Here is a 21,164-nt window from a genome sequence, read left to right on the forward strand (position 1 = left end):
GGCAAGCTGCTCTGCATCTTCACCTCTCAGCCTGTGAAAACTCCACTCCTCTTTCCTCCGCTCTCTGCCCCCTTGCCTCTCAAATCTCTGGCTGGAAATGCTTCCTCCTCCTCCTTCGGGAAAAACCTCTTCCTCCCCAGACTGAGCTCCCATGAGCACTTGCTACATGGGACTCAGAATGCCTAGGTCCTGGAGGAGCTGTGGGTGTGGCTTGTTTAGTTTATAGGGAATTAGGGTAATAAAACAAACAAACAAAAAAGTATTTGGCTTGAGGAATGCCCTATAAACTATATGTAAGGGGCACAATTATGCAATGAGTAAAAGTTCCACTTTAAGGAATTTACTATGCTGGGCTTGAAGGGGTTAATGCTCATTAATTACTTATCTAGTGGCTGGATAGTGTACTGGTTAAGGGCACTGCCTTTGATGTGGGAGACCAGGGTCCGAATCCTGGCTAGGGTCAGTACCTATTCAGTAAGGAGTTCAAGGCAAGACTCCCTAACACTGCAGGGTGGCCTTTTGAGTGTGCCCTTAGTGGCTGCAGCTCTTTGAGTGCGACAGGAGAAAAGCGCTATACAAATGTTCAGATTATTATTATCTTTATTTTATTTAGGTGTGCTTACACACCTTTATGTGTTAAGAGATTGAAACACTAGTTCAGCCTCCCATATTGTTTAATGTAATGCCTATGATAGCTTGCATTATTTGGCAACTTAAAGCGGAACTGTAGAGAGAAAATAAACACATTGTTTCACTTACCTGGGGCTTCCCCAAGCCCCCAGCAGCCGTCCTGTCCCGCGCCGCTTCTCGACGAGCCTCCGTTCTCCCGCCACCAGCTACTTTCTGTTTTGCCACCGGGCCACTGCGCCTGCGAGGCTCTGGCCACGCGTATCCTTTTTTTGCGTTTCCCGCTATTGCAGAGGGGGAACACGAAGAAAGGATGCGCTTGGCAGGGCTGCGCTGGCATTGACTTACAAGTCGAGGTACGGGATGGAGCGGCGGCGGGAGAATGGAGGCTCGGGCAGGACAGGTGCTGGAGGCTTGGGGAAGCCCCAGGTAAGTGAAACAATGTGTTTATTTTCTCTCTACAGTTCCGCTTTAAAGCGGACCCAAACCAAACATTTTTTTTAATTCAAAATATTTCAACCTACGTTGATGTGCACTAATTTAATTCTTGGCATAAGTGAGGTTCTCTAGTGCTCACTTCTTGTGGCCAAAATACGAAATGCAAGGAAGTGTGTTGAAAATATATGCTTCCACACATGCGCACTGCAACGGGAATGCGAAGCAGTTTAAACTATCTGTGGCGCCATTGACTTACATGACTTCCGGTCAACGTACGTCACTCTGGACATTGACCCATAACGTGCTGATGCATTCACATCAGATGTATTGGATCCGACGCATCGCATCGCACCACATCAGGTATGAAATGTCCCATAGATTTTCATTGCTTTAGCTTTACCTTATGGTAAAAACGGGTAAAGCAACACAATAAAAAAGTGCTAGTGTGAGAGGGGCCTTACAGTCAGTATAGTCATAAAGCAGTATGCTTATCATTTCAAAATAGACTGGTTGTAATTGGTTACAACAACTATTCGTGAGATAAAGAACATTATATCTATGTGGGACAACAGTTGTTTGCTGTACAGAATTAGTTTTACATATATTTGCATATCTGGTTCAGATTAGATAAGTGAGTCACCTTCAATGTTTGGCTCTAAACAATGAAAACTGGGACAAAGTGTATGGCCCAGAATATAATGCAGCCCAGTTGGGTAAACAATGCGTAGAACCCGATAATGCAAAGATATTGTAGATATTTAATTTTACTTTTCAAATGTTATATCAAAAAATGAAAAATAGTGCTGTGACTTCTAGCATCTATTAAACATACCAATAGAACATAATATAAACAGCAGAATAGCTCAAGCTCACCTCTTAAAAACACCTTAAAGTGGATCCAAGATGAAAAACTAACTATAACAAGTAACTTGTCTATATATCTTATCTAAAGTTTAGATAGTTTACACAGTAAATCTAGCTGCATACAGCTTCAACAGTTTATGATGATTTACTCCTGTGATACAATGAAAGTGGACATGTTCTGTTTGTCATCATTACACAGGTAATCTGAAACTGCATCTCAACCCCTCAGCCTGTGAAAAATTCACTTCCCCCTCCCCTCTGCCTCTGAAATCTCTGTCTATTAACCTCCTCCTCCTCCTGCCAAGACTGAGCTCCCATAAGCCCTTGCTACATGGGTCTGAGTGCCTTGGCGTTTTGGAGAAGCTGTGGGCGAGGCTTGTTTAGTTTCGAGGGAATTAGAGTATTAAAACAAAAAAAAAAAAGTATTTTGCTTGAGAAAAAATTCCCTATAAACTATATGTAAGGAACACAATTATGCAATGAATAAAAGTTCATCTCGGATCCACTTTAAAAGGACCGCTGTTCAGCAACAATGCCTAAATCAGTGTTTCTCAAACCTGTCCTCGTGGCTCCCTAAACCTAATGGTGCATGTTTTGCAGGCAACTTCTACTTATTCACATGTGGGGTAATCCGTGTCCCAGCTAGGTGGATAGAGATGGCTCAAACCTCTGATTTTAGGTTTGCCAACGTGAACTTGCAAAAAAGTTTGCAAACCTGCAAACTTTGCGAACCGCAGTAGACTTCGATGGGCAGGCAAACTTTCAAAACTTAAAACATTAATTCTGGCCATAAAAGTGATGAAAAAGATGTTTCAAGGGGTCTAACACCTGGAGGGGGGCATGGCGGAGTGGGATACACGCCAAAAGTCCCGGGGAAAAATCCAGATTTCACGCACAGCAGGGTTTTAAGGGCAGAAATCACATTGCATTGCTAATATGGAGGCCTAAAGTGCTTTAAAACATCTTGCATGTGTATACATCAATTAGGTAGTGTAATTAGTGTACTGCTTCACACTGACAGACTAAACTCACTGTGTAATGCACCGCAAACAGCTGTTTGTGTAGTGACGGCCGTGCTTGACTGGTGCGCACCCTAGCGAGAGTGCAGGCAATGGCGGTTTTCAAGCCCATATGGTCGGGTTGAGGTAGCTCAATGACAGAACAACAGTTACTGAGTGTCCAGCTGATCTAATTTGGTCTGTCCACAATGAAGCAACGACCTTATTATCTTGGGTGTGCCCCCAACACACTCATATAGCTGGTCATTGCTTCACTGTGATACCCAAGCCCCTTCACCGCGGCAAGGTAACAATCACATGTACATGCCTTTTGTTTTGTTGTTGCAGCCGAAGTGCAGCCAGAAAAATTAGGCAAGTACACGCACCAGAAAAATTATTATAGCGGCCGCTGCTAGCAGCGGCCTTAAAGTGAACCGAGCACCTTTTTTTATCACTCAGGACATTTCTATAGCACATGAAAAATGCATGCCGACAATCTGTTTCATTATTAAAATAAACTTTCATTTTACCTTGTATTTTACATTCAAAGTAGTTTTAGTAGGCCTGCCCGACCGTCCCCAACCGCAGAGACTTCAGGAACCTAATTGTTTTATTGAGCGAATTACCAAGAGGTAAACAATGCCTTTTCATCAGTATAGGGGGTGAGTAATTAGGACTGTTTCTTCAAAGCCATTGTGTGTGTCAATGTGTCAAGATAGCATCTCTGACTTTTGTAAATAAGGAATGTGAGAAGGGGAGGGGGGGAACATGGCAGCTTCTATGCCAGGAGAGATTCCAGTGAAAGAGAATGTGCTCAGTTCTCTTTAAAAATTCAGGAATCCACCTGGAGTCCTGGACCCTGTTAATGGTGGCGGAGAAGGCAGTCAAGCGGCCTGCAGGCAGAGATGCTGTGTGGGGACCGACTTAGTCTTGGGGCAGGCAGTCACACAGCGTGCAGGCAGAGATGCTGTGTGTGGGGACTCACTTAGTCTTCAGGCAGGCCTGACCGTGCTTTGCAGACCAGGCATCCGTGCTCAGATGGACCCTTGACCCAACACTGTGTGCCACAGATGACACCACTTGCCTTTCAACATCACGGTACAGTTCGGGTATCGCCTTTTTGAGAAATAATTGCGGCCTGGTATCTTCCACTGCGGTGTGTGGCTTTGATTTTGTGTGCTGCTTTTCCTCAGGTGGTCATTCCATTGCAGTTTGTGCTTTTTCATCATGTGCCTTCGTAATGTAGTTGTCCTCAGATGAGGTCTTGGTCTTTCCACGGCTTAATTTTCGGTGGCAGAGAGTACAGATGGCATCGCTCTCATCTGAGGCAGACACACACAAAAATTTCCACACCGCTGAGCCCTGGGATGATGGCACTTTGGTGATGGCTGCCGACGGAGTGTTAAGTGGGGTGCCAGAATCAGAGCAGGAGGAGGAAGATATGTCACGCTTCCATGCGGAAGCTGAGGAAGATGAGGTGTTCTGTGTTAAATAGTCAACTACATCTTGACAATAAATTAGGGTTGATGGCACGTGCCTTCTTCTGAAGACTGTACTTTTGGGCCGCACAAAATCACGACAGCACAACCTCGAACAGACCTGCCTGGTGGCCTGCCTCTGGCTCTGCCTCTTCCTGTTGTTTTGTCCATATTGGGGGGGGGGGGGAATGAAGTGAAAGGTATGCACTGACTTGACTAATGCAATGTGCAGTCAAACTCACACAGGTGCAGTGAAAAGATATGCAGTGACTGCTGGTAGAACAATGTGCAGTCACACAGACAGGTGCAGTAAAAGGTATGCAGTTACTGCTGGTATAACAATGTGCAGCTGTCACACAGATAGGTGCAGTAAAAGGTATGCAGTGACTGCTGGTAAAACAATGTGCAGTCACACAGGTGCAGTAAAAGGTATGCAGTGACTGCTGGTAGCACAATGCGCAGTCACACAGACAGGTGCAGTAAAAGATATGCAGCGACTGTTGGTATAACAATGTTCAGCTGTCACACAGGTGCAGTAAAAGGTATGCAGTGACTGCTGGTAGAACAATGTGCAGGCAGTGAAAATGGATGCACTGACTGCTGGCATATAATACAATGTGCGGTCACAGGTGTAGTCACAGGTATGCACGGACTGGAATTACACAATACAAAATGTGCAGCTGTCCCACACACAGGTCCAGTGAAAATGAATGCACTGACTGCTGGTATATAATACAGTGTGCGGTCACAGGTGCAGTTACAGGTATGCACGGACTGGTATTACACAATACAATGTGCAGCTGTCACACACACAGGTCCAGTGCCAGTGAAAGATATACACTGAATGTGCTGGGCCTGGCACAGTATAGCAATTAGCAAGGGCCAGCTGCAACATACAGGGCTGTATAATGCAGTGTCAGTGGCACACAAAAAAAAAACACTTCACAAGAACATTAGCTCTGAAAAGAGCTGTTTTTGTGGTGCTTTTCAATGACAAATATCAGCTCAGATCAAGCTACAAGAGCCTAACTAAGCTTTCCCGATCTCTGCAGCAGGTTCCCCTCCCTTCTCTCACTACAGCAGCAGACAAGAGTGAAATCATGGCCGACGCTGCTCCCTTATATAAGGGGGGGTCCAGGAGGGAGTGCAGCCTGTTTGGCTGCCATGTGTCTGCTGACTGTGATGTAGAGGGTCAAAATTTAGCCCAATGATGTAGCATAGGGGGCGGGTCGAACTCGCATAAAGTTCAATCGCGAACGTGAACCAGCGGGCCATCTCTATAGGTGGATTCCACATTGGGGAGTCACGAGGACAGGTTTGAGGAACACTGCCCTAAACCATTAAGGTGCACAGGTTCAGAAGTGCACTTTTCTTTATAATGAACATGTTTGGTACCATTAATCTTTGGGCCCGGATGTAAGCAATGATGGCCTCCTTATATGATTCATCTCCATATGAAACCACAAAGATGCGCTGACGACACCATGTGTGCATTATACAGCAGTCCTCTGAAAACCGATGCTTTGATACACACCTCATTATGTGCACCACCTCTGTGCAGGTTGATATCTTCTAATTGGTTTGTTTAGTGCTGGTACTGCTTGTTGTAATGCCTTTGTCAGTATTAACACTACTACCCCCTTGAAGTGTAACTGTCGGGCATAAAATCAAAAATCAATTATTTATTTTTATCTGGTAAATAAGTAATAAGGATGCTAACCAGGCAATCCAAAAGTTAAAATCAGCCTTAGCCTTAATCCTGATCTTGGACATTTCCATTATAGGTGTTTCTGTGTCAATGCCTAAACCTTCCCCCAGACCTTTCGTATGGATAAGTTTCTTTTATCATTGTTAGTTCACATTTGCACAGAGGCATATCTAGACGGGTGCAGGCATGGCTCATGCCATGGGTGCCACAGCACCATAGGTGCCATGCCTGCCCTTGTGCTGCTGCCCCATCCCTACTCCGGTGCTGCACCCCCATGCCTACCCCGGTGCCTCTCCATTACTCCGACCTCAGACCAAATTTATTCTGTTATCTGAGGAACATGACTGGTTAACTTATGTATGTAGGGCGCACTTGGCTTAGTTTTAGAAAAGAGGACAGAGAGGGAATAAGAAGAGAGATTTCAAAAAAAGTAACTTCAGCAATATCCCGCGCCCAAAAACACAGGCAACCATAACACATGTACATGAGAAAGGATGCTGTTCTTAGAAGGGGGGAGGGCGCAATTTCAGTGTTTGCTATAGGCTTTATGTTACCCAAATACCCTCCTGCCTTTGCAACATCTTTGAGATACTGTAAGGTTTTTTTTTGTTTTTTTAATCTGAACTACCAAAAGAGTAGAATGGAATTCTCTTTTAATCTGTAATAAAATCAATTTCTTGAAGGATTAGTTTTGGAAAGTAGTATTTTCCTCCATCAGATCCACGAGATTAGAGAAATAACTAACAAATGTTTGCATACTATCAGAAAACGTTCTACCACCTACTGAAAAAATATAGGTATTGAAAAAAGTCCAAGGTAAGAGTTTACTACGAGAGGAATTTGAAAGGGGAGGAGAGGAGAGATACAGTGGGATGCGAAAGTTTGGGCATCCTTGTTAATTGTCAAGATTTTTTTTTGTATAAATTGTTGGTTGTTACAATAAAAAATGTCAGTTAAATACAGTATATCATATAGGAGACACACACAGTGATATATGAGAAGTGAAATGAAGTTTATTGGATTTGCAGAAAGTGTGCAATAATTGTTTAAACAAAATTAGGCAGGTGCATATATTTGGGCACCACAAAAAAGAAATGAAATAAATATTTAGTAGTTCCTCCTTTTGCAGAAATTACTGCCTCTAAACGCTTCATGTAGGTTCCAATGAGAGTCTGGATTCTGGATGAAGGTATTTTGGACCATTCCTCTTTACAAAACATCTCTAGCTCATTCAGATTTGATGGCTTCCGAGCATGGACAGCTCTCTTTAACGCACACCACAGATTTTCAATTATATTCAGGTCTGGGGACTGAGATGGCCATTCCAACACGTTGTACTTGCTCCTCTGCATGAATGCCTTAGTGGATTTTGAGTAGTGTTTAGGGTCGTTGTCTTGTTGAAAGATCCAGCCCTGGCGCAGCTTCAGCTTTGTCGCTGATTCCTGGACATTGGTCTCCAGAATCTGCTGATACTGAGCGAAATGCATGCGTCCCTCCACTTTGACAAGATTGCCAGTCCCTGCACTTGCTACACAGCCCCACAGCATGATGGAACCACCACCCTATTTTACTGTAGGTAGCAGGTGTTTTTCTTGGAATGCGGTGTTGTTTTTCCTCCATGCATAACGCCCCTTGTTATGCCCAAATAACTAAATTTTAGTTTCATCTGTCCACAGCACCTTATTCCAAACTGAAGCTGGCTTGTCCAAATGTGCTTTAGCATACCTGTGTGCGTGTATCAAAAAAGGGCGCCTGGAAAAAAGGGCGCAGGATATAGCCGAAATTATAGGTTGTAATGTACAACAATAATTTTCGTTTATAGCTTGTAAACGAAAATGTAGTGCTAAATAGGTTAAATAAATGGAAATTAAACGGCAAAATACCATCTATAACAACAAACGAATTCTGAAATGAAACGTCAAATAGCGTCTATAACAAAAAAACAATATTTACACACACTTGTATTAACCTATTTTGGTTCCTGGACGTAGAAACTACGTCCAGGAACCATGTGCGCTACCGCGCGCCCCCGCGGCCGATCACGCGCACTCCCGGCCGCGGATTCGGTAGCCAGGGAATCAATGTATCGGGCTTTGGTGCCCGATCACTGATTCCTCTCCCCCGCTGAAAAAGCGACAGCTTCTCTCGGAAGCTGCGCCTTTTCTGGCCGTTCCCTGCCCGATGCGCCACTCTAAGCGTGTGTTACGCTTAGAGTGACGTCATGTAAACAAACTCATGGCCGCCATCTTGTGGCCAAAAAGTAATACTACAACTGAAAATAAAAATACATTAAAATGAACACACATTTACATTATAAATCTATTGTTTACCCCTCACCCTCCCAAAACTACCCAAATAAAATGTTTACTATAAAAAAAACAAAAAACATTACAATAAAAAAAAATTGTAAATATTTACCTAAGGGTCTAAACTTTTTAAATATCAATGTAAAGATGAAATATTTCTATATTTTTTTTATTTTAAACTTGTTAATAGTGATAGATGCAAAATGGAAAAAATGCACCTTTATTTCTAAATAAATTATTGTCGCCATACATTGTGATAGGGACATAATTTTAACGGTGTAATAACCAAGACATATGGGCAAATACAATACGTGAGTTTTAATTATGGAGGCATGTATTATTTTAAAACTATAATGGCTGAAAACTGAGAAATAATGAATTTTTCAATTTTTTTCTTATTCTTCCTGTTAAAATGCGTTTACAGTAAAGTGGCTCTTAGCAAAATGTACCCCCCAAAGAAAGCCTAATTGGTGGCGGAAAAAACAAGATATAGATCAGTTCATTGTGATAAATAGTGATAAAGTTATAGGCTAATAAATGGGAGGTGAACATTTCTCTCGTGAAAACCACAGAACCTGAATGGGTTAAGCATAGTAATACAATGGTAGATTTTACAGATATTTTACTGCAATTATACCTAACTGTAGGCTCACACAGATCTCTCCCTTTCCCTATCCCTAACCCCTAGACCCCCTCTTTGTTTAAATATACATAATTTAATAAATTGTATATATTACATATATTGTGCTGTAACTATACCTAACCTTACTCTAACACAGAATCCTCCCTGTACCTATCCCTAACCCTTAGACCCCCTTGGTGGTGCCTAACCCTAACCACCCCCCCTGGTGGTGTATATTGTGCTGTAAAAATACCTAACCCTACTCTCACACAGAACTCTCCCTGTACCTATCCCTAACCCCTAGACCCCCCTGGTGGTGCCTAACCCTAACCACCCCCTGGTGGTGTATATTGTACTGCAACTATACCTAGCCCTACTCTCACACAGAACCCTCCCTGTACCTATTCCTAACCCTTAGACCCCCCTGGTGGTGCCTAACCCTAACCACCCCCCTGGTGGTGCCTATTCCTACCCACCCCCCTGGAGTTCCTAACCCTAACCACCCCCCTGGTGGTGCCTAACCCTAAGACCCCCCTGGTGGTGCCTAACCCTAAAACTCCCCTGGTGGTGCCTAACTCTAACCACCCCCTGGTGATGCCTAACCCTAACACCCACACCAAAAATTACCCAATTAAAATTTTTAATGGAAAAAAACCTTACAATTAAAAAAACAAAAAACAAAAACATAAATAGTTACCTAAGGGTCTGAACTTTTTTAATATGCATGTGAAGAGGGTATATTGCGAACATTTTTTAAATTATACGCTTGTAAATAGTGATGGACGCCAAACTGAAAAAATGCACCTTTATTTCCAAATAAAATATTGGTGCCATACATTGTGATAGGGACATCATTTAAATGGTGTAATAACTGAGACAAATGGGCAAATAAAATACATAGGTTTTAATTATGGTTGCATCTATTATTTTAAAGCTATAATGGCGATATTTTATTTTAAAGCTATAATTTCCTTAATATTCCCTATTAAAATGTATTTAGAAAAAAATCATTCTTAGCAAAATGTACCACCCAAAGAAAGTGGTGGCGTAAAAAACAAGATATAGATCAATTCATTGTGATAATTAGTGATAACGTTATTGGCGAATGAATGGGAGATGAAAATTGCTCGGATGCATAAGGTGAAAAATACCCGGGGGCTGAAATGGTTAAACCCAGAAGATTTCCACAACTACTTGAATGAATGATGATACTTTTAAGCTTTTATTTTAAAAAGTTAAACCTTTGGTGGAAAAACAAAATACAGATATGCAAAGCAAACATGAATGTACAACCTCACTGACAATACACATGTACTCACCTACCTCCACTATCAATATATCTTGATAGTGGAGATAGTGGACTGCCCTCACCAAGGTCATCAATGACCTCATGCTTGCCAAGGCCGAAGGAAAATACACTATCCTTCTCCTCCTAGACCTCTCATCCGCGTTCGACACTGTTGACCATTCCCTGCTTCTCCAATCCCTGCAGGTGGGTACCCAAGACCTTGCCCTAGCACGGTTCTCCTCCTACCTCTCAAATCTACATTCAAACTCCTGACTCTAACATACAAAGCTCTTCATGAGTTGTCCCCTCCATGCATCTTCTCACTTATCTCTAGATATTGTCCCTCCCACAACCTCCCGATCCTCCCAAGAAATGATCCTGGCATCTAAGCTGATCAACGCGTCTCATGCTCGCATCCAGGACTTTACACCAGCATCACTCCTCATCTGGAACTCTCTTCCACAGCCTGTACGTCATGCTCCAAACCTGGACATTTTCAAACGCAGTCTTAAAACACACCTTTTCAGACGAGCTTATAACATTTTTTAGCCCTGTTTACTTATCTGTTCACAATGTAATGAGAGGCAAAGGCTCACTGCCTCATCCATTCCTGCCACGTCTCCTTACCTAGTGTGTCTCCCACTACCCTTAGATTGTAAGCTCGCAAGGGCAGGGTCATCCTCCTAATGTTTACTGTTTTTGTTCAATATTTGTGCTGCTTGAATATGTTATATAATTATAATAATAATGTTATATAATTATAATAATAATAAATTGCTCCTTTAAGACCTCCTTCAATGGTTCCTCCTCATCCTCCATCCCCCTTTAAGTTGGGGTCCCCCAAGGCTCTGTTCTTGGTCCCCTACTGTTCTCAATTTACACCGCCTCCATCGGAAAACTCATCTCCTCTCTGGGTTTCAACTATCACCTATATGCAGATGACATCCAGATTTACCTCCATACCACTGACCTCTCCACCACCACCATGGAGAAGGTATCCTCCTGCCTCTCAGCTATCTCATCCTGGATGTCTGCCAGGTTCCTAAAGTTAAACCTGGATAAGACTGAACTCCAAATCTTCCCGCCCCGTGCTGTTTCACCCCCCACAGACCTCTACGTCACTGTCAATGGCACAATCATTCGTCCAACCACACAAGCCCATTGCCTGGGTGTCACCCTGGACTCAGCCCTCTCCTTCACCCCCCACATCCAAACCGTAGCAAGGGCCTGCAATTTCCATTTACACAACATCTCCAAGATCCGGCCTTTCCTGACCCCAGACACTGCCAAAATCCTTGTCCATGCCCTCATCATCTCCCGTCTGGACTACTGTAACTCCCTACTGTCAGGCCTTCCTCAAAACCGCATCGCCTCCCCCCTACAATCCATCATGAACGCAGTAGCCAGACTAATCTACTCCTCCCACCGCTCTGTCTCCACGGCTCCCCTACGCAAATCCCTTCACTGGCTTCCAATTTGCTTCAGAATCAGCTTCAGGATCCTATGTTTGGCATACAAATCTATACACAAGTCCTGCCCAACCTACTTCTCTGACCTGGTCAGCAGATATACACCTGGCCACCCACTTCGCTCCTCCAACAACCTCCTCCTAACCACCCCACGCATCTCGCACTCCCATGCACGACTACAGAACTTCACTAGAGATGCCCCCATCCTGTGGAACGCTTTCCCACTGCCCATCAGGCTTGCTCCCACCTTCAACACCTTCAAAAAAAGCACTCAAAACTCACTTCTTCAAGGAGGCCTACATCAATTAAACACTGCCAAGAACTTCTTGATGCACCCCCTCCTTTCGTGTCACCAACCCCTCCCTCTAGATTGTAAGCTTTTGGCAGGGCCCTCTCCCCCTGTGTATCATACCTGACTGTGTGCACTTTACCCAGAATTATGGAACTTGTATTTTTACCACTATCACTCCAGTGTATGATCTGGCATTGTATTACTATCTGCATTGTGTTGTGTATCTTATTGCTTATTATCTGTATTGTTGTATCTATGGTCTATTACCTGTATTGTGCTGTCACTCCTGTAATCATTGTCTGTAATCCTATTTATTGTACAGCGCTGCATAATATGTTGACACTATATAAATCCAATAAATGATGATGATGATAATAATAATAATTAAAATACCAATCCTTTCCACTTTAACTATACTTTTGCAGAACACACCTATTTTTATGAAAAATCATCAATCATTTCAGGGCTCCAAAGTATCCAAAATCCTATACAATAAAACCTAACTGTCCCTGCATCATCCACTTTCCCTGTCTGTCTGTCCGAAGCTTTTTTGTACTGCGCATGTGCTCAGTACAGAAAGCCGTTGGAACAGGAGGTGAGGCCAGGGAGCAGGGCGGCCGTGTGTGCGTGCGCGCACGCAGCGGGCAGGCAGGCGGGTGCACGGCGGGGCGGAAGGGCGGTGGGCGTCGGGCACGTGCAGTTAAATCACTACCTAGAGCCCGTTTTTTAAACGGGCTTAGGTATCCTAGTAAATAAATAAATCCATAACCATTACAGTGACTAAAATGACTACTCTCTATTCCCTTAATTTTTTGTTATAATTCCCAATACATATAAAGTTGTTATTCTTTGCAATATTTCTTTAAATTTTTATCTTATAGTATTTTCTTATACAACCTACCATACACTATACAATTCACAAACAATCGCCCAGATTTTTCCGACATGTCCATTCAGATTTTTATCGAAAAAAATGAATAATCGTTAGTTTTTTTCTCAATCAAAAAAAAAAAAGATTATTTTTGAAATTCACTCTATTCGATCGTTTTGGTGGAATAAACTGGAAAATCAAACATTTTATTTTTTCCATCTATGGGCACAATAATTTTGGCTGGACTTCTAGTTACCGGTGGCTAAACATTTATAAAAAGGAGTGATGTACTGAAGTCAAGGAAGTAGTGCTTGATTTAATGACTCACTACTGACATGTAGCAGGCCCCAAGAAAGTAACAATAAAATAAAAAAATATATATAGTTTTTATCCTGAGAGAGAGGGGGAGCTGTAGCTGTTGAAAAAAACATTGTACTTGGAAAAGTAACAGTTATGGCTGCGAAAGGGGTTATCTCATTCTTTTTTATATTACTTCAGGCTAATTATAATAGCAGTTCCGCTTGTGGTTGAGTTTTTGCTCACTGTTAATATAAATCTTTACCCAAAGCTGTACTGAACAAACATTTGAAAAGTACAGTCAAAAGGAGTTGTTTTTTTCTAGCTCTTTGATACCTTGGCAGTGGCACTGTGAGTTTCATTCTGGCTCTTGACAGCTTGGAGCTGTGAGTTTCGTTCTGGCTCTTTGATTGCTTGGCGATGTGAGCTTCATTCTGGCTCTTTGACAGCTTGGAGCTGTGAATTTTATTCTAGATCTTACATAACTGGGCAATGCAAGTTTCATTCTGGCTCTTTGATAGCTTGGCGAAGTGAGCTTCATTCTGTCTAAGTACAACATTAATCCCACTTCCAATATAAAATAATGTTTCTTCTCTAAGCCCTAGCAGTCCCCTCTGAAGTAGCTTCTCCTTAATGTCAAATACTACATGACTTCCATCAACTAGCAATCTCTCTCTAATAGACACACATACACAACATTTATATCACACTTTTCTCCTGGCGGACTCAAAGCGCCAGATCTGCAGCCACTAGGACGCGCTCTCTATGCAGTAGCAGTGTTAGGGAGACTTGCCCAAGATCTCCTACTGAATAGGTGCTGACTTACTGAACAGGCAGAGCCGAGATTCGAACGCAGGTCTCCTGTGTCAGAGGCAGAGCCCTTAACCATTACACTATCCAGCCACAACTTATAGCCACCACCCCCGGTATCATTTGAGAAGGGCACCAGAGCCGTCTGTGTTAAAAGGGTGCCACCGTAGACTTTACTGTTCATTGCCGCGATTTGCAGCTGTAAGTGGTAGAAAAGGGCACCCGTAATTTTTTACGGCTATATAAATATGGCTGCAACAAGTACGTTTATAGATTGGTTATATCAGAAGGTCACAAATTGGGTTATATTTTCAGAATAATGTATGTTTGACTTGAAATGCAGCTACAACTATAATAAATTCGGTTATATGAGTGCACAATAACATATATATATGTTTGACATGAAATGCAGCTATAACGAGCACGTCTAAAAATTTTATATTAGCAGGTGCATAAATTCGGTTATATCAGTTAATTGGGTTTTATAAGTTCAAAATACAGTAACATACAGGATCTTCTCAAAAAATGAGTGTATTGTGAAAAGAGTCAACCTTCAAATAATTATGTTCATTTATGCACTCAATACTTGCTTGGGAATCCTTTTGCAGAAATGACTGCTTCAATGCGGCGTGGAATAGAGGCAATCAGCCTGTGGCACTGCTCAGGTGTTAAGGAGGCCCAGGATGCTTCGATAGCGGCCTTAAGCTCATCCAGAGTGTTGGGTCTTGCGTCTCTCAACTTTCTCTTCACAATATCCCACAGATTCTCTATGGGGTTCAGGTCAGGAGAGTTGGCAGGCCAATTGAGCACAGTAATACCATGGTCAGTAAACCATTTACCAGTGGTTTTGGTACTGCCAGGTCGTGCTGAAACATGAAATCTTCATCTCCTAAAGCTTTTCAGCAGATGGAAGCATGAAGTGCTCCAAAATCTCCTGATAGCTAGCTGCATTGACCCTGCCCTTGATAAAACACAGTGGACCAACCCCAGCAGCTGACATGTCTCCCCAGACCATCACTGACTGTGGGTACTTGACACTGGACTTCAGGCATTTTGGCATTTCCCTCTCCCCAGTCTTCCTCCAGACTCTGGCACCTTGATTTCCGAATGACATGTAAAAGTTGCTTTCATCCGAAAAAAGTACTTTGGACTACTGAGCAACAGTCCAGTGCTGCTTCTCTGTAGCCCAGGTCAGGCGCTTCTGCCGCTGTTTCTGGTTTAAAGCTGGGTTCATGCTTCCATCTGCTGAAAAGCTTTATGGAGATGAAGATTTCATTTTTCAGCACGACCTGGCACATGCTCATAGTGCCAAAACCACTGGTAAATGCTTTACTGACCATGGTGTTACTGTGCTCAATTGGCCTGCCAACTCTCCTGACCGGAACCCCATAGAGAAACTGAAGAGAAAGTTGAGAGACGCAAGACTCAACACTCTCTGGATGAGCTTAAGGCCGCTATCGAAGCATCCTGGACCTCCATAAAACCTGAGCAGTGCCACAGGCTGATTGCCTCCATGCCACGCCGCATTGAAGCAGTCATTTCTGCAAAAGGATTCCCGACCAAGTATTGAGTGCATAACTGAACATAATTATTTGAAGGTTGACTTTTTTGTGTTAAAAACACTTTTCTTTTATTGGTCGGATAAAATATGCTAATTTTTTGAGATAGGAAATTTGGGTTTTCATGAGCTGTATGCCAAAATAATCAATAAGAAAAACAAAAGGCTTGAACTACTTCAGTTGTGTGTAATGAATCTAAAATATATGAAAGTCTAATGGTTATCAGTACATTACAGAAAATAATGAACTTTATCACAATATGCTAATTTTTTGAGAAGATCCTGTATATGTCTGACATGAAATGCAGCTAAGATTAGGCACCATAGGCACCATCAAGGATTGAGGTTAGGCACCAACGGGAGGGGGGTTAGGGTTAGTCACCAAAAGGGGGTGGGTCTTTGTGTTAGGCACCACTGGGGAGGGTCTTATGGTTAGGCACCACCGGGTAAGGGGGGGCTTAGGGTAACACACACTACCATTAGCAGTGCATAGCTTCCAACTGTAGTATTTGTTTCTCGGGTACATCTGGTGCCCTTTTTTCCAGGCGCCCTTTTCAAATGAATTAACTGTCCCTCAGCGAGGCTCACAATCTAATCTCTGCCATAGCCATATTTCTATGTACAGTATGTGTCATGTAGTGCATGTATCTTAGTCTAGGGCCAATGTAGAAGGAAGCCAATTATCTACATGTTTTTTGGGATGCGGGAGGAAACTGAAGAACATTCAAACTCCATGCACATACCCTGGCTGGTATTTGAGCCGGGGGACCCAGTGCTGCAAGGGGAGAATGCTAACCACAACACCACCGTGCTATACCGCTTGACTATCCCTCTGTCTCAGTCAGAAAGAGTGAAAATGTTGGGTGCCATGACACCTTGAAAAAGAAAACACAGAGACAACGGGAGCCCAAATAGCACAGTATGCTGGGAAAAAAAGGGAAATGGTGTCAAATAACAAGAGGTGACCCACAGAGGTGGGTTGCACAAGGGGCAAAGGACCACTTGATGCAGGTGGAGATGAATGACCCAACTCCACTCAGGTGTTTAACCTGGACTGGATGCAGTCGCTCTCACAATGGCTTTCACAATGGTGTATACCACCTCTTCCTTTTACGTTGCAACTGTTTTTAACTAATTTTTTTCAAACCGTGGACACCTCTTTACCCCTTTATCAGTTTGAAAGAGTTAATCTAATTTAAGACAATTACACTCTTAAGGTGGCCATACACTGGTTGATGTGGCCATCAGGTAGATCCCTCTCAGATCATTGCCTGATCAAAATGGGACCTATCTGATCGCATCCCTCCATTCACTACTCACAGATTTTCAATACATTTTAGCATGAAATGTATTAAAAATCCCTGTGCACTGCCTGTCGGGTCCTTGGGTCTCTCAGCACCTCTCTAGCAGATTCGATCAAATAATCGAGTTGTCCAGATATCCATACAAAAAAACTGACCACCTTGAGACGAAGTGTACATTTAAAATATCTGTTGCCCATAATTATAGTTTTTGCTGCTTTTTTTATGGAAAAGGCAGTGGGAAGGATGAGTAGGAGGTGTAGCACTATCAAATCTGATCAGAGAGAGATCTGTCGGCTGCCCATAGACCGCAGGCCACCTCCACTGCCTCATTGCTGCCCCCCAAATGCAAATGCGTTAAAATACTTCACCTGTCCGCTGTCTCCTGCCTCAGTGCCCCTACATCTTTCCGCATTGCCACAGCCGCACCACATGGCTGCCAGGATATAGCATGTGGGGCGTGTGTGTGCCCCTGATGAAACCTACGGACGAAACGCATTGGGCGAAACCAGTGCTTCTGAGGTAAGCAATCCAAGAAGACTGGATGGAATTAACTTGAGTGAGCGGCTAGTGAGGAGGGATGGGACGCCACACTCCAGAAAGCCTATTAAGCACCACTTGACAGATATGCCTAAATTCAACTGTGGTTACGTAAGTGCATTCTAAAGTTGCACAGGAGATTGTTTTCATGAAGCTGGGTTACTATGTGGTATTTTTTTCCTTGTTTTATTTGGAATTTTTAAACGGATTAAAGGATTTATAGAAGAGTACCAGCAGCTGTCTATTGGAATTGTGTAATAAGCCTAAGCTATGCCTGCTGTCGGAGGTGGTCTGCATTTGGTAAGCGCAAAGGAATTGAGGGTGTGCAGTGTTGTGGATAAAAAAAAAAAAAAACTCTGGGAAAAAATGTAAAATGCTGAAGAATTTGCTGCTACATTATTTTACGTTTTTCTTGACGTAATACTTTTTTGTTACTGATAACAGCCTCATTGTGTGTGGATTTTCTTAACACATCTGCCAGTAATTAAGATGTTATATGGTAAGAGGTCATAAAGACTAATGCTAGGAACACACAATACAAATTTGTGCTAGATAGATAGTTCGACAGATAATTTCCGCCATGTCCAATATCATTTTCGATCATTTTTCTGGATCGATTTCTCACAGAAGTGAATGGAAATTGATAAGAAATAAGAGAATCGAGCGGAAAAACGATTCGAAAATCGATTGATTGGAAAATTGACCAGATAATGCATCGCGTGTACCCAGCATTACAGGTACAGGTAATACAGACAGTAAAGGACTAAAGGCCACCAGATTAGACCATGAGATAGATCCTCTCCTGACTTAAATTTTATCATAGAGGGATCTATTACTGCCACACACATTTTCAATAGAGTTCAATGTGAAATCTATTGAAAATCTGTGGAGCTGGAGGTGTTTATCTAATAAGGGTTGAGAACCATATACTTAAATAAATAAGAACAGGGACCAGCAATGGGGAGGTTCAGGAAGCAGTTGCATACCTTCCAACTTTTTGAGATGAGAAAGAGGGACATTTAAGCCACACCCCTGCCACACCCCTGATCACACCCCGCCACACCCCTAGTGACGCATACCATAAAGATTTCATAAGAAAAGATGTTGTTTTATCATTCAAACCACACTGGTCCTTTCTATCCTAATTCATTTTCCTTCATATTAACAGTTAAAATTATTAATATATCAATTTAAAGGATGGGAATAAAGTTTATAGTCAATTAAAAACATTTGTAGTACAGAAATATATATATTTACATAGAAAGAGAGACAAAGTCCTGAAAGAGGGACAAATAAGGAGGAAAGAGGGACAGATGGACAGGGCTCCCAAAGAGGGACTGTCCCTCCGAAAGAGGGACAGTTGGGAGCTATGATAGTTGTACAGCAGCAACTTCCTGGGAAAGGGAGTAGTATGCCACCCTCATCTGTCAGCAGAGGTATGCAGGAACATCTGCAGTCCCTCTCGGTTTATTCCCCAAGTCTTTGCTGTCAGAATGTTCTTTGCCACCTTAGCTTTTGAGTAATCCATAGACATCTGCAACATTTGTACTAGCAGTTGAAATGGCTCAAGAAAATTAACAACCTGAATAACCTTATGAAGATCCAGCTCAGCGGAGGACAAACTTGGTTCAAGGAACAAAGCAGCTGGTTCATCCTGCTTCCTCTCTAACCACTGTATCTTCTTCCTTCATCTCCTGACCTTCTGGTGCCACACAAGCAGTCTCCACTGAACATAGATGGGAGAACTTTATCTAAGGTGTTTAGCAGGACCAATAGCTAGTGTTTAGGATGAAAAACAGGGCAATAACCCAGGGCCACCAAATCCTTAAGGGTCTTCTGTTCCCTCTTCCATGATGGAATGCCTTCAGATTCATGGACATTGCATTCAGGTAAGTTGCACACCTGTTAGCAGTGGTGACATTGCACCACAGAAACCAGCCTTCATATGACCCTGCGCCACTGTGTGGTGATAGGGTCATATGCATAGTGCTGAACCCCGCTAAGTGACGTACTACCTGCTGGGAAGGAAGTACGTCACTGGTATTGCCACCAGTCTGTCTATATGCGCTGTGTCGCACCATGCTCATGTCATTTACACATACTGCTTCACCCATTGACTTGCAATTGCTGCATAATCTGTACAGCAGGCATGGGTCATGCGGCTACATGCTGCAGACTGCATTGCGTGAAGTGTGTAAGTCTCTAGACTTGCATGGCACTTTCAACAGGGATGCGCCAAGGAAAGCATAATGTGGGGGGTGGGGCAGGGCAGGGCATAAGTGTAAAAGGGGCTTTACAATGCACATTTTCATCAGATTTTATCAGATACCTACTGCAAAGTTCATTTCTGCTTCAAACTTGCTGCCCTTCTTACAACTACCAAAGAAAGAAGTTTTTTTGCCAGCAGCATAATCTGAAATAAGCGATTTGCTGTGAGAAGACAAATGCACTGCCCCTACCATGTCCTAAACTGTCTGACACCAGTTGAGACTCAAATTACAAGAGAAACAACCTTTTTATTTGGCTTTTATTAAAATAAAATATTGTGGGGTGCTGCTGATTTTATATATATATATATATATATATATTGAAGCGTATTTACAAACAAATATTAGCATATAGAGAAAGTATGCGCTGGCATTGCAGACATACAATGTCTCTGTCTGGAGTCTCAGAAATAGCCCTTCCCTTGGTAATCTGTAGACTGTGTTGCACTGGTTTTCAGTACAGCCAAGATGTTTTATGGTTTTAAATACAGATAATATTGATAAAATTGCTTATTTCTCGACAATAGTGGAATTTCACTTAACGGTGAATGACGGGATCAGCAAAGGGCCAGTGCTTATGTAAGGGCATCCAGGCATTGCCGCAGACCCCAGAGAAGACTGATGCCCCCCCCCCTCCCCAGGTCACCCCCCCAAGCTAACAGTGGTCCTCCCAAGTCCCCATTTCAATGTACTTGCAGCACAGGTACTCACCTGTCCGGCCTGCACGCTCCCTCCTGTGTACTTCCATCTTCATTCCCAAACACTGGTGCCTGATCTTCATGACCTGTTGGCATGTTACATGATTACTTACAGGACCCTGGGTAATGGAGAACAGGTGTCTGTGGGAATGGAAACAGAAGGACACAGAAGGGAGCGTGTCAGACAGGTGAGAGTGTGCGTCTTCAAAAACTCTGTATCGAAACGGGGTCCTGGGTGACCAGTAATAGCTTGGGGGAGACATACGGAGCCCATCAACCAGCTCTGGGGCCTCTGGGAACAATACTATTAAGGATCGGGGGGGGAGGGGGGAGGAGGGGGCAAAGGGGCCATCCTGGTGGTGAGGGGAGGCTCATACTGTTTTATTCGGGGGGTGGGGGGGGGGGCATATTCATTTTTGCCTGGGTCCCCTGCTGCAAAGAGTGAAGATGCTGCAGTGACAGATATTATCAGTTTATATTATCAGAACCATGTACAGGCATGATCTGTAAAAATACAAGCTGCATTGTCTATTATTAGACAATACAGACTTAAGTAGGCCACGTTAATTTGCTTAAAATGCAGGAAATGAGTCATGATTCTTAGCAAGCAAAAGCTGCACATTTCCTCACTCGAAAAGTAAAGCACCATTAAAATATGTCATGGAAAGGGCACTTCTGTAAATACAATTGCAGTAAATGCTACATGAATTAACCAGTTGCCGACTGCTCCAC

Source organism: Hyperolius riggenbachi, chromosome 6, assembly GCF_040937935.1.
Source record: "Hyperolius riggenbachi isolate aHypRig1 chromosome 6, aHypRig1.pri, whole genome shotgun sequence".
In the NCBI taxonomy this organism is placed as follows: Eukaryota; Metazoa; Chordata; class Amphibia; order Anura; family Hyperoliidae; genus Hyperolius; species Hyperolius riggenbachi.